At 40.4% G+C, this 13855-nt stretch overlaps 1 protein-coding gene across 8 annotated transcripts in view; it reads right to left on the bottom strand.

The window, feature by feature from the left end:
• The window catches only part of celf3a (cugbp, Elav-like family member 3a), a 32820-nt gene extending 19467 nt beyond the window's left edge, over nt 1–13353 (bottom strand). For 5 of the 8 annotated variants that reach the window (XR_003743355.1, XM_028964542.1, XM_028964544.1 and 2 more), the window contains exon 1: nt 3037–3436. The gene's annotated coding sequence lies outside the window, so the exon portion shown is untranslated. Of the gene's footprint in view, nt 1–3036; nt 5025–5689; nt 5888–6187; nt 6413–6789; nt 7151–7331; nt 7508–7584; nt 7712–7784; nt 7838–7912; nt 8047–9315; nt 9446–13151 lie in introns of those variants that run through there. The other 3 variants (XR_003743352.1, XR_003743353.1, XR_003743354.1) reach the window with 2 other exon arrangements.
• Nucleotides 13354–13855: the final 502 nt, after the last annotated feature.

Here is a 13855-nt window from a genome sequence, read left to right as displayed (position 1 = left end):
GCTGGCGGGAAACCAAGACACGACAACGTAACCACGGCGAACCTGGCACGTAGGTGGTGTGGAGTGCAGCACAAAGCTGCTTACAGCAGGGCAATGTATATTTTTTTAAACGATGGTGCTGTATGTGTAAAATAATACGAATAATAGTGAAAACATTTTGTACAATAGTATATATTGATATTATATTTCAGAGCATTTAATAAACTACTTTTGCTTTTTAAATAAAAGAGGCAGATTTATATATTTTAAAACACATTAGTATGAAGTACGCACATCAGAGGGAGAAAGTGATATCAAAATGTCTGTACTGCTTCTCTCAGCCAAAAAGTTGGAAAACCTGCGTTAAAGGTATATGTTCTGCTTGTTTAATTTGGGCTAATTTAGTGATGTTAGTCTTCTAAACAAACCAATTTAATTAGTCATTATGTTTTTTGCAGTCATAACTCAGTTTTATTTGTTACATGGCAATAATAAACCTTTTATCATATCATATTACTGACTATAAGAGTCTTACATTTGTCATAGTGTACTGGACTACCAAAATTCACCACAGTAAACATAATATGTAAAATATACCTTTGTAAACTATGGTTTAAGTAATTTCAGTTCATTTATACTTTTACTAATTCTTTATATGCACACACACACACATGGTTAATAAATTGTTTAGAGCAACTGGTGATCTAATCATTATCAAACAGTCACTTTTAATGGTCGCTTGTCATGCAGTGACCAATAGACAAGCTTGGTAAAAGATGATACATTTTACAGCAAATTTTTTTTTTTACTGAATCAATTATGAATTTTTTTAACCCTCATAGGAGCCATTTTTCAGAATGAGCCTTTTTTTTGGAATATTATAATATACAATCATTTATTGAATTTATGTACTATGCAAGTTACCAAATTCACATACGCATTTTTTTTGTAATGCCTAGACTTGTACTGAAATAAGATTTAGCTAAGCTGTACACATCAATGGAAAAAAAAATATTTATTAAATGTATATTTCTAGGACAAATTCTGATCATAATAATATCCCTCTCCCGCACACCATTCATTTCTTTATTGAACAAAGAGTTTAAGCAGTCAAGGTCATTGGTGCATAAAGGAGAACCTCTCCTTTTGGCAAGCACCTCAAGCAGGTAGATTTAAATCTCGTCTTAAACATCAAACCACTTAAGATCGTTACTTGACGCTCATCAATCAACATCATGTATTTATACTGGATTATAGCAATGACTCCCATTCTTAAACAGTCTTCAAAACTGTGAGAAGAAGAATGCCAGGACACAGTTGGAATTCATTAGGACCTCATTGATGATTTCTAGTTGTCCTTGTGGCAACAGAGTCCCATACCATATTCTTCAAGGTCTTCTCTCCATCAAACCATTAAACCTTTGGAAAACAGTGCTAGCCTTTGTTTTTATTTATTCAAGACTGGTCTTAACCCTGGATGTGTGATTTGGATCCTATTTTTTTTTTTAGCAATGACCTTGACTGTTGAACCATCTTTTCAGAAACACAACAGCGCTGTAAACGTGCAAAAATTGAGTGTCAGTTTAAATTTGGTATCAGATCACATCTATTCATTCAAGTAATCATGCCTAACGTCAAAGTGCTCAGAGGCTATTGAACAAGATGTTATTACAAAAAGCTTAATCAATCTACATTATGAGAATACAACAGTGGTCGTTATTGCCTAGTATTGGTAAGTGTTGGTCTAAAGAGTAACTGTTGGATACGCCGTTAAGAGTTACGAAGAAGGTTAATGAAAATCAACAAACTGGGCAAATGTTGCATTGTTTTATGTAGAGTTCAGGGCTGACACGTAAACCTTCCCTAATGATCTATCTACAAACTATTAACAAGCTTTGAAATCAAGAATATATCATGATATCATTTATTTATTGCTCTAATTGCCAATTACGCAACTACATGAGAACTCCATCAGCACAAATAGGGCACCAACCTCCAGCTCTACAGACTTGGAAGTATTACCATCTGGTTCTGACTGAAAAAAAACAACGGTTCCGATTAACTTTTTTTTTTTTTTTTTTTTTTTAATGGAATGGACCCTAAATATACTTGCCAATAAATCTAGTGACATCTTGTTAACGGACTAAAAATAAAACTTGAATTCTACTGTAAGTCGCCTTGCATACAAATGGAAGTACTAAGGAAGTCACACAAGTACAAATGCACAGAAAAAACAAAGAAATTGTCACCAATCATCGGTCTTTGTGTTAAACTGTATGGCTGTGTCAACCAATCATAGGCAAAAGCCCTGAGGATTGAACCCCTAATTGATGATTAATTTAAATTCTGGTTCTTTATGCTGAATACAAACGAAAACACAAGTTATCTTGAGATTAAAGATTATTCTACAGTACACTCAAGCAGCTATAGCTAACTGTGAATAGAAACAGAGAGAAAATACTAAGTGATGTGCACCACCCATAACTGAGAAAGACAGTACCCTCCCAAGGTGTTTTTTTCCAGAGTTAAGTCTTTATTAAAGTCAATACAAGTAATTAGCAGAGGCGTCAGAAAGGTCTACTGAGCACCCTGTTGATGAATCTTCTTCAAGAGCCGTTGAAATGGTCAAATGCCATCCTTTTCAAAAACATTTGAGTGCATGGTCCACAGGTATAGAAAATAACCTGTCTAACAGGACGTTTTAGCGGGGTAATTCAGGGGAAAATAAAGTTCATATTTGCTTGAATATTAATTATCTGCTGTATTTACTGTTGTAACATTCACCACCCCTGTTAAAGTAACAATTATAATGGAGTGAGAATGTTCTCTTTCAGTCTACATACAAATCGAGACTTGTATATGAACGGACCAATTTGGTAACGGCTCGACTAAGTTTGCTCTGTATATATTGTTGCAAAGATACTACAACACGGTCAGGCTGAACTCCTATTCCACAGAAAAGCATGCATTAAAGCACACGTGCACATGGGGTCTGCTTAGAGACTGAATGGTACGGACTTTAATAAAATAAAAATAAGACAAACTTAAGATAACCACCTCATTTTTCTTCTTTAGGCTGTGGGTCCGTTCAGATGCTCCACTTCCAAAGCTTCCTTCACTCCACTTCTGATCCTACCATTTTGTCAATATTTTTATTCATCCTTGATCAATAAGGTTCTTCTCATGTAAAGTCCTTTTTTTCTTCTCTCACTGCAGTAGATGGATCTTTCAGAATCGGGGGGGTGAACCCACCTAATTATGGCTTTTGTGTGTTGTCAGGCGAACCTAACAATATTTGCACGTTTCACTGTTCTTTCTACTGCAGACAGAGTTGCTCTGTTTGGTATTATTCGGCAGACCACAGGCTGAACCACCACACTGAGCTTTGAAGGGTGCGAACCTGGTCAGAGAGGCCAAGCGGTCAATCTTTTGGCAAACCAGGGTTCACGCACACAAATCCGAAGAGGGCAGTCAATAACGTGGGGGCATATAAGGTCTCTTGGGAGGGAAAAATGGACCTCTTGGTCCGGGTGGACCACTGTACATTGGACCAGGGCGTTTTCCTAGGCCACGGATGAGTGGATCTCGAGGATAGTTAAGTTGTGGATGAAGAAAGGGAGGTCTAGGGTGAATGGGTCTCTGGGGTCCATGATGTATGGGATGCGGTGGACGGTGAAAAGGGGGCGGAGGGTGAACAAGGTTTGTAGAAAGAGGCCGTGCATTCACATAGGATGGAGGCGAAGGGCTTTGGGTTAAGCTATCATGGTAAGGAGAACGAGGAGGACTGATGTCTCCTTGGAAGTGAGTCACAGGAGGTGGAGAACTCCTCGTATGTCCATAGTCCACAGGGCCGGCTCGTGGAATAGGATGGTTCAGGGGGCCTCTGGGTCGATGAAGTGGAGCCCTGGGACCACTAAATGGTCCAAGATGCCTTGGATGAGTCATCGGTCCCAGAGGTCTGTGGATTATATCCTTTGCAATGGGAGCGGGATGTTGGTCCCCTTTAACGTCATCATTCCTTACTAAAACATCACTTTCTGATTGGTCAGACCTTTTTACAGGAACCCTGCTATCTTCTGGCAAGTCAGATAAGTCTGGAAGAAACTCCTGAGGTGGAGGAGGAAGTTGGGGGATTGGTGGTAATGGTGTACTGAAAAAGTTACTTAAGGGTTGGTCAGTCCTTGGTTGCTGGAGGTCCCTTCCAGGATAACCTTTATCAAAATGATCTTTGTGCTCTTCCAGGTATGGTTTGTCGTACCAGCGGTTTTGAGCCTGGGTTTGATTGACAGCTACCTTATTTACAGCGTTCGGGGTTATCATCTGGTCAACAGATGGCTTCTTATTTCCAGCTACAGTTGAGACCAGTGTCTCAATCCTCTGGTATGGATCCACCTTCGTTTCAGTGGCCAGCCTGTTCCCTTCGGTATTCCTGCTATAAGGTCGGTAGTCCCTTCCATTCTGATCTCCATAAAGAGGACCCTGCAAATCTGGATTATTCCAGGTTTGAGAGTTCTGCAGAGAAGTGCCTAATGAAAGGGGATTGGTTGTACCAGCATAAAATGCTGGTCTTGTTTTGGAGGGTTCACCTTGATATGCAATTTGTTCCTGTCCTGATGAGTCCATGACTTCATCTTGGGTGGGGGTAGCTCCAGATTCATCTCTTACAGGGGTTCCATCTAAGTTCTCCTGCCCAAAGGAAGGGCTATTGCTGCTGTTTTTACTTATTTCCCCGCCAGCCTCTAGGGGCAAGCCTAGATCATAACCACACAAGTCTGGGTTCCCCCGAAGGAAACTATTGATCTTTAACTCCAAACTGGAGGACAAAGATGAAGGTGGTTCTTTCATCTCTATCTTCCCCTGGAGATCTCCAGGAATTGGTTTTGGATTGCTGATGGGTGTAGACTGAACAGTAGAACTATTTTCCATTGGAGTAGATGAGTTAATATCAGGCAATGAAACTGAAGATGGCTGAGAGTGCTCTTTGTTTGATGCAGGAGGGTTTACAGAAGCCTTTCCGGCTTGGTTATTAAGAAGGGAGGAGATTCCTGGAAATTAAAATGAACACAGGAGTGAGAAAATGATGGGTACTAAATCAGACTGGAAAGGAGACAAAAAAAACAAACAAAAAGAAACACACACACGCACACACGGACTGGGCAATAGGGCAAAAAAATGCTTATGCTTTCCCATATGGAATTATTAGATTTTTTCGAACGATTCATATAATTATTTCTTCTAATATTGCTGGACTGAAACTTATCTTACACAGTGGCTTCATTTGCTCGACAACACTTTGACTGTGACCCAGTAGTGTGACCATGTCCTCAAGGAACTTGTGTCCATCTGGGTTTTTAAGAGCTGCTTAAAACATTGGTCACATCATGGACGTCCTAAATGCCTATTCACTTCCACTCACGCTAATGGATCGGTTTCCTGCCTGCTCACGAAAAATCAAAGTATCACTAGCACAACACCCAACGCCCCTCAGCTCTGTTCTCAGCCATGTTATTCTTTCCTAGCTTTACACAGCGAAACATGTCATGGGGTACTACGCCCATTGCCTCCGTACCCCAGCACATCAGCAATATAAACAATATATAAAAAGTAATATAAGCAAAAGATGCTAATTTATCATGAAAAGGATTTTAGCGCGATCACTGATCAAGAATGTATAAATTGCATGGCCCTAGTTCAATTTCCCACACCTCACCTAGCTTACCCTGCAGTCCACCACCATGTGATTGAGTTTTGGAGAGAACACTGAGGAGACTGCTGGCATCCACTCTCGACAGAATATTTGCCAAAGGACTACAGCTCTGAGAAGCTGGACCGGGGCTCTTAAGTGATGACACTGGTGTAGAAGGGGTTGTTGGGGTCCCAGGAGAGGGGCGACAGCCTGAACTTGCTCCTACATGGAGATAAAGAAAGTTGAGGCAAAGGCGAGACACACCTCCTCCTTCAATTGATTAATTTCATGTTTTGCTATTGAGTGGTACTGATGATGCATTGGTAAGGTGTGTGGCGTTTCCAAATCAATCCTGTAGACAACACCGACTTAAAACAACTTACCATTAACATACAAACAAGGTTATACACAGTATGAAATATAGGCAGTGGGTGTTTGATTATATATATTTATATTTATAGATAGATAGATAGATAGATAGATAGATAGAGAGAGAGAGAGAGAGAGAGAGAGAGTTCTAACCTGAGCTCTTCATAGCACTGGTTAGAGAACTGAGAATCGAGCTGATTTTCCCAAGATCGACACTGGGCAAGTTAACAGGGGTGGAAGGGTTTACAGGAGCAGTGGTCTCAGGAGGTGGTGGAGCTTGTTTAACTGCAGCAGCTTCATTAGCTAATAAGGGTTTTGACAGCAGAGAAGCTGAAGCTGTACTGGTGGCAGCCCCTTGGCCAGAGGGAGCTTCTTCCACTGCAAAAAAATAAAATAAAATAAAATTATGACACAGGCATTTGTCTTAAACACAATGATTTGAACAGACAACACACATATATATATATATTTTCATTTTCAAAGCATGCCTCCCTATAAATAATTCTGTAGGCCCACTGAATATGGGCCTATGTGGGTTGCTACACAGCGATGGATATTTATATCAGAACCACAGAACAGTTTGTGATTTTATTCATTTGAGAATCTCACACAATGAGTTACCTTTCGCTGGATTTTATTTTGTGCATCAGTAATGACGTTAACATCTGGAGACTTCATGAAATATGAAAGACCCAACAAAAATGTGGAAAACACAAAACAAAAACACACACCTCCACAAGTCTTGCCATCCTTACCTATGATGCCAACGCTCTCGTTCTCCTCTGTATCAGACAGCTCCATGTCTTCCACATCACGGTTGTCTCTGCTTGGCTTTGGTGATCCCCCAACAGAAGACAGAGGACTGGGAGCATCCCCAAGTGTGATGAGCGGTTCATCATAATCATCGTCGTCGTCATCCAAGGCTTGGCCATCGAGCTCCGGATCAGGGACACCCACATGGGCCAGGCCATGAAAGGGCGACTCGGAGCCAGTAGGAGATGGTGCATCCATTGAGGGTGATGGAATGGGTGAATCATCCATCGAAGGAAGCATGGCTTTGAGGGCATCCAGCTTACGCTTTAGGTGAGACACGCGATTCGCAAAGGTCTGGTAGGCCTGGGGGATGAAGAGGAAAGTATTTACATTTTAGGATATCGCAAATCACATTCTTCAAATGTACTTTAAGGAAATCCAAATGGCATCATTACAGACAAGCTATTTTTAAATTGCAGCCACACTGTTTCAACTACTTTGCGACAAAATACATATTCATGCATATTTTTTTAATGAGACTCACACTAGTAACAATCTTCACTTCTTTGTACTGCATCTCATAAAAGATGTCTGCATTTTCCAAAGCTTCCAGAAGGACAGGCCCTCGCTTCACCTGTCCATCCAAGAAGGCCACAAAGTCCTGCAGCTTGGCACTGCCTTCGTCAAAGTCCTTGCAGAACCTTTTACCACCTGCCTTATCTGAGGTGAATAATAAAGCAGAATTGGAAACAGAGCAACTTCATTAGCTCCACCCCCTGAGCAACCGATGGACGCACCTTTCAGTTTTTTAAGTGCTTCAGTGCTGCAAACATCTACCCTCATACTGTTAAGCTGTTTCTCCCGAAGGTCAATCTCGTCCATGGAGTTTCTGTACTTGGCTAATTGCTCAATGAAGGCCTGAGGCTTAAAAACAAAGACAGACACCATCATAATGCTGTGCGTTACAACAAGACAGGCAGGCTGAAGACACACTCACCACAAATTCTGCAACAATCTTGGACTTCAGAGCAGCTTTGGAACTGACAGGAGCTGAAAGAGGACATTTGTAAGAGTCACACATTTCACTTATCCTAACCCAGATTTATTGTGCGCTCTAATACGGACCTTTGACCTCTTTTTCCTTCTTCATTAGTCCATTTCTTAGCTCCAAGATGAACTCATCTGGGTAAACGCTCCTCTCATCCCAGATGTTAAGGATTCGTTCCACAGATTTCCTCACCTTCGAGTCCTTAACACTGCTGTGGTGAGAAGGGAAAATAAGGTGGAGGTTCAAGAAAGAAAAAAAAAAAGCCACACGCTCACTGACCTTCTAAAATCTTCAGGCAAGTGATGACAGGCGAGCTAGAACAATAACAGGGTGCTCACCTGAATAATCTCTCCGCACATCAAGAGAAATCATTCAGGTTATTAAACAGGATCAGCCACTAGGCTTGGGTGTGGCCAGAGGAAGCGGTTAGGTGAACAAATAATGCAGAAAACAAGACCTACAGCCTTTCACCCTCTTGTGGTATGCAAAAGAAATTACATTATACCAGCCTAAATTAATAACATTTAAATAAACATGACGGAACATAATTATTTAAGACCTTTTCATTTAACTTTTTTACATTTCAAGATTTGCAGAAATTGTAAGTATGGTCAAGGTTTGTGTGGTTACTATTGTGACCAACTGGTATAAAAGGGTTAACCCACGCAAGGCCAAATGAACAAAAGTGAAGATTGCACATATTATGCAGCCATTGCGATTTTGAAAACACTTATACACAGTGTGATTAATGTTGAAAAATATTATGCAATTAGTGTACTTTGCATATTTACTTGTGCTAAACCCAACCGAGTTACACACACTGTGCACACCGTCTGCACAGACATTAAACCAAACATGTGGCTATTTGCAGAAGACATATCTGTCTGTGCTCTGCTCCCCCAGGCATGGACTGAAGCTCAATCACATCACAAAAGCTATAGGTTGATATTGCTTATATAAATATTACTGTAAAGCAAAACATTTAGAAATATGAGGTGATTTTAAAACAACAAGATTACTGTCAGGGGCTTCTCTGAAGTGTAAACATGAAATATCTGACGTTGCACAAGTGTAAATGTGGTGTCATGCACAGACAAGAATAGAAAACGCCACACTCTGTCACACTCTGACTGCATGACAATAAATTAGGCCGCACCCTTCACAGCAAAGCCAATCCATGAGTACATCCAATCTAATGGCCAATTGGTTGGGTTCCTTATCATATTTTTTTTTTTTTTCTTTATGATAGGTTTCTGACATTATGACATTACATAATATCACCGTGTGCTGTGCTGCTTCACAATGACACAATTACTTCACATTCAAAAACATTTGACATCATGATCCTATCAGTCCTGATAAAATTCAGGACTGCACTTAGGCAGAAAAGCCTTAAAAAAAGCCTAAGTTATAATGGAATTTTATGACACTGTCAATCACTTGCCAAACACCAAGAAACTAGTTTGAAATTAAGACTTACTTTATAAGTTTAATGGCCTCAGGAAGCACATCTGCAAAAGATGTCCTATAGACAATAGCATTTTTTCTTTTGCAGTTCTGTATAACATCATTGGCAAGATAAAACAGATTCAGTCGGTGAGAGGCTTCAGCTAAGAAACAGGGAGAGAAAGGGAAGCACAGTCAAATACCACACACATAAATATGCAAATACATAATGTAATCTAAAAGCAAAATAACAGAGGAAATCTCCATGTTAGCATCCATTTTGGCGGAAAAAATGTAATAAAGTGAAATATAATACATAGAATAACGAACTTATTATAATACATATAGAACAACTAGCTTTGTTAATGGCACAACGAACAGAGGGGTAGTGGTGGCCTAACGGCTGAAGGAAGTGGACCCTTAATTAAACGGTTGTGGGTTCAAATACCTAAAACTACCAAGGTGCCACTGAAGTACCCCAGAGCAAGGTACCGTGCCCACTTACTGCTCCCTGGGCACCTTTCAGGGGACGGGTTAAAAGCAGAGGTCACATTTCACAGTGTGCCGTGGGTTACATGAGAATCACTTTCACTTTAGAATAAAATAAATCATAATAAATACAAAATGTTCAATGTTTAAAATGTACATTTAAGTTCAGTATTTTATATAAGTAAAATCTAAGGGAACTAATCATCAACCAAACTATACAAGTCTTGGTATGAATAAACTTTATTCTTGTTGGCATTTACATGAGCATTTAAACATGTAATCGACTGGTTTAACAATGCTTAATAATGTGCCATTATCTGTTTATTCAGCCACACAGGCCTCATCACTTAATGCAAAAGTTTGGATTACACACAGATGTCAACTTGAATTGGAGTGGGGAGCTGGGCAGCGGTCGCAATTCATTTCAGCTTCCATGAAAAATGCTTTTGAGCATGAGGTACTAATGTAATTTTAAAAGAAAAAGGTTGACACAAAAATCTGTCCCTCCAGTGATTTCACGATAAACTTTACATCTAAAACGCCTGAAAGTTGCGAAAAAAGTCTGTGGGAAGGTTGCGGTGAAATAAGCGAGACTCTGTCATGGAGTCTCTGTGTGTGCTTTGATGTAGAAAAATGTTTTTCAATTGACTACTTTTGTTGCATGCGGAACAAAATTGTATATATATATTTTTTGGTGACAAGTCCCCGGCACTGACATTGAACTTAAGTTCAATGCTAGGCGATGTGCCAGTAAAGGCAAAGTTGAACCGCATTCCTGTCGTGAGGTACCTTTCCAACGCTTTTACGACTGCCTGGTAAGCCCAGTAGTGGATGGGGCAGGCAGTGAGACAGTGGTGGCCCAGCGGGTGAGGAAGCTGATCCCTATTCAAAAGGCTGCTGCCAAGTTACTGTGGCAAAAGCACAGTCCCCAAGCACTGCTCCCCAGGTGCCTGTCCTCCCACGGGAGGGGATGGGTTAAATGCAGAGACCCCATTTCACTGTGTGCACTGGGTGCTGTGCTGTATTACATATAACAACTAAGCACTTACATAGTAAATATATTGACCTAGCTGCAGCAGCCATTATAAGGAACAGGGATACGCAACAATCATTTACCATGGTGGAAATTTGAGGGTAAATGAACAGCATTCCTATCGCACATGTCTGCAGGTTCGGTAACACTGAAGTAAAACTGATTAAGTTTCAGAACGCAAAAACATTGTGCTGATGGGCAGAATTTGTGCTAATTGGTGTGATCGGAACTTCTTGACCTGTCTACTCCCCCCATGTGATGTTTGTGTATATGTACAGTTGCGTTGATGGCCAGATTTTTTGCTGGAACTTAATAAAGGGCTTTCATCATCATAGACGAATAACACTGTTGCCATTTTACCAATTCTGCTGCCTTCTCCAATGGAAACACATGCACGTGAACAAAACATTGAACACCTCACGGTCTTTTCTTTCAGAATCCCCAAAATCATTCATAAAGTACTCGAATACCATAAACCTTCAAATGGTCTTATCTAATCTCAGCAGTTAATGCAAATATTTTGTTCTTTATGCAGATGGATTCACAATACGTTTACCAGTAAATGTCTGCCCCATGTCATCAAAACCTGCAACCAATGTGCAGATCTACATTAAGTAACTTTTTTTCTCAATTAATTGATATATACAAGCATAAATTTAAAAAGCCCTAATTATTAAAACAAGACTGTTTGTCATTATCGTGCAATTCAACTCATGATCTATTCCTTCCTTGACAAAGATATACCAATATCAGAAAAGAAGGAGAGGGGGAACCAGCTCATTATAGATGGAAAAAACTTTATGAGCTGTTTATTCTCTCCTCACTGAATAGAGATATGTATATATTTTGCTGTCATGTACGGTTCATGTTTTGCCGTGACTATGAAAATTTTCCACTTGTGGGATTAATAAAGGATCATCTTATTTCGTGCATCCCCCCAAGAATCGTCGCTATACCTATGAACACTTTCAAGTTTAAAGAATTTTAATGAATCGAGTAAATGTGCCATGATTAGTCAATAAACACAGAAGAAGCACATCCATCCTCTTACCTGATAGTCAACTTTAAAATCACAAAGTCCACTCAAATGATCAGAAATATACTCCGATGTAACAGATCTGGTCCATTATGTGCTATTTTATATTTATCTTCTTCAATTCACCACAGTGTCCAAACAAAAGCCATACACTTGTTACTTTGTTGCTATAATATGCAGTTATGGTGATCATAAAACATCTGGCATCCACTTAAACAGACATATACAGTACAGGCATTCAATAAGTTTTCTTTATTTTCATGAAAAAACTATGAATGAACACATGTGGAGTTATGTACTTAACAAAAAGTGGAGACCTGGACTCCACAGTCACCGGACCTGAAACCAATCGAGATGGTTGGGATGTACCGCAAAGTGCTAAACACCTCTGGGAACTCCTTCAAGACTGTTGGAAAAACATTTCAGGTGACGACCTCTTAAAACTCATTGGAGCAAAGGGCGGCTATTTTGAAGAAACTAGAATATAAAACATGTTTTCAGTTATTTCACCTTTTCTTGTCAAGTACATAACTCCACATGTGTTCATTCATATTATTGATGACTTCAGCGAGAATCTACCAATGTAAATGGTCATGAAAATAAAGAAAACACATTGAATGAGAAGGTGTGTCCAAACCTTTGGCCTGTACTGTACATCTATTACACACCACACTGTATGTGATGCATTGTGATGCGTATTATTTGCACATCTTAATATTAACACTTTATTGGCGACCTAATCAAGACTGCACAGACATTATGGAGCATGCATTTGTCCAGTTGTATAAATAATACATACACTACCTGTCAGCTGAATTCCTCACCAAAATAAAACAAAACTTAGAAACCTGTGCAGTACTCAACATGGCATCTATAGGATGCTGAGCCGCGCGCTGACCTTTGAACCAGGTGTAATATTTGCAAAACTAGACGTAGAACAAGACCTAGACGTAAAAACAAGCTCATAGCAGCGATGTCTGTGAGCGCACTAAACTGGCAGGACTTCACATGCTTTCGATGCACCTTCTACGGCGAACAGAAACGAGCCAAAAAACTAACTGTGCTTTTATTTCCAGTGTCCACAAGTTGTCCGGTATGCTAATTAGTCTCTTAGCCGAGATGCTGCTAGCAATCGCCAAGATGATAACGTTAGCTAAAGTTTTGCATTAAGCTAATACATAATTGTCTGAACTTCTGTAAAGCACGTGCACAACACACCATCTTACGACCATGTTTCATGTATTCGGACAGTATGGTGGCCCCGTGAGCCTCCAGGCTGGCGGGCTAAATGTCAGGAGCTAGCAACACTCACATTTCCGTAACCATTTAATCCAGGACCGCACGACAGCGCTGTTGTGTTTCTTGTTTTCAATACACCACGTCGATAATCCTTGAATTGACTCCATAGTATTCGTAACTCCTTGAAAACGACGATCCAACGCGGAATCCAGGGCCGAGCCACGGCCGCCTTGGCTACTCGCCGCGTCGTTCCCAGCCGCCATTTTCCAGGCCTTTCTCCGGTTCACTCTGGGTTACCGATCATAGCAACGCGGGCCGCCTGCCGCGCATGCGCACGGAGCCCGCGCCGGGGAGCCAGACGTCGCGCGAGAGAACTAGACGTAATAAACGCCGATAGATATGTAGATGAAGCTAATTTTAGTCAGCTTTAGTCATCTATCATTTACATTTACATCATTTATCAGACGCCCTTATCCAGAGCGACTTACAATCAGTAGTTACAGGGACAGTCACCCCCTGGAGCAACTGCTCAGGGACACAATGGTAGTAAGTGGGATTTGAACCTGGGTCTTCTGGTTCATAGGTGAGCATGTTACCCACTAGGCTACTACCACCCCGTTTTAATACAGATAATAAGGTTTTCCTCAGGACGATATTATATCATAATGATTGTTGACCTTGTGGATGTCACATGGACGACACAATTCTTGCAAGAGAAAACAGGAACTGTAGCCATACTTTATTTTCAGGATCCCATCATAAAATCCACACAGTACA

This window comes from Denticeps clupeoides, chromosome 20 (assembly GCF_900700375.1).
Source record: "Denticeps clupeoides chromosome 20, fDenClu1.1, whole genome shotgun sequence".
NCBI classification, from domain to species: Eukaryota; Metazoa; Chordata; class Actinopteri; order Clupeiformes; family Denticipitidae; genus Denticeps; species Denticeps clupeoides.
This window is presented reverse-complemented; position numbering and strand designations above follow the sequence as displayed.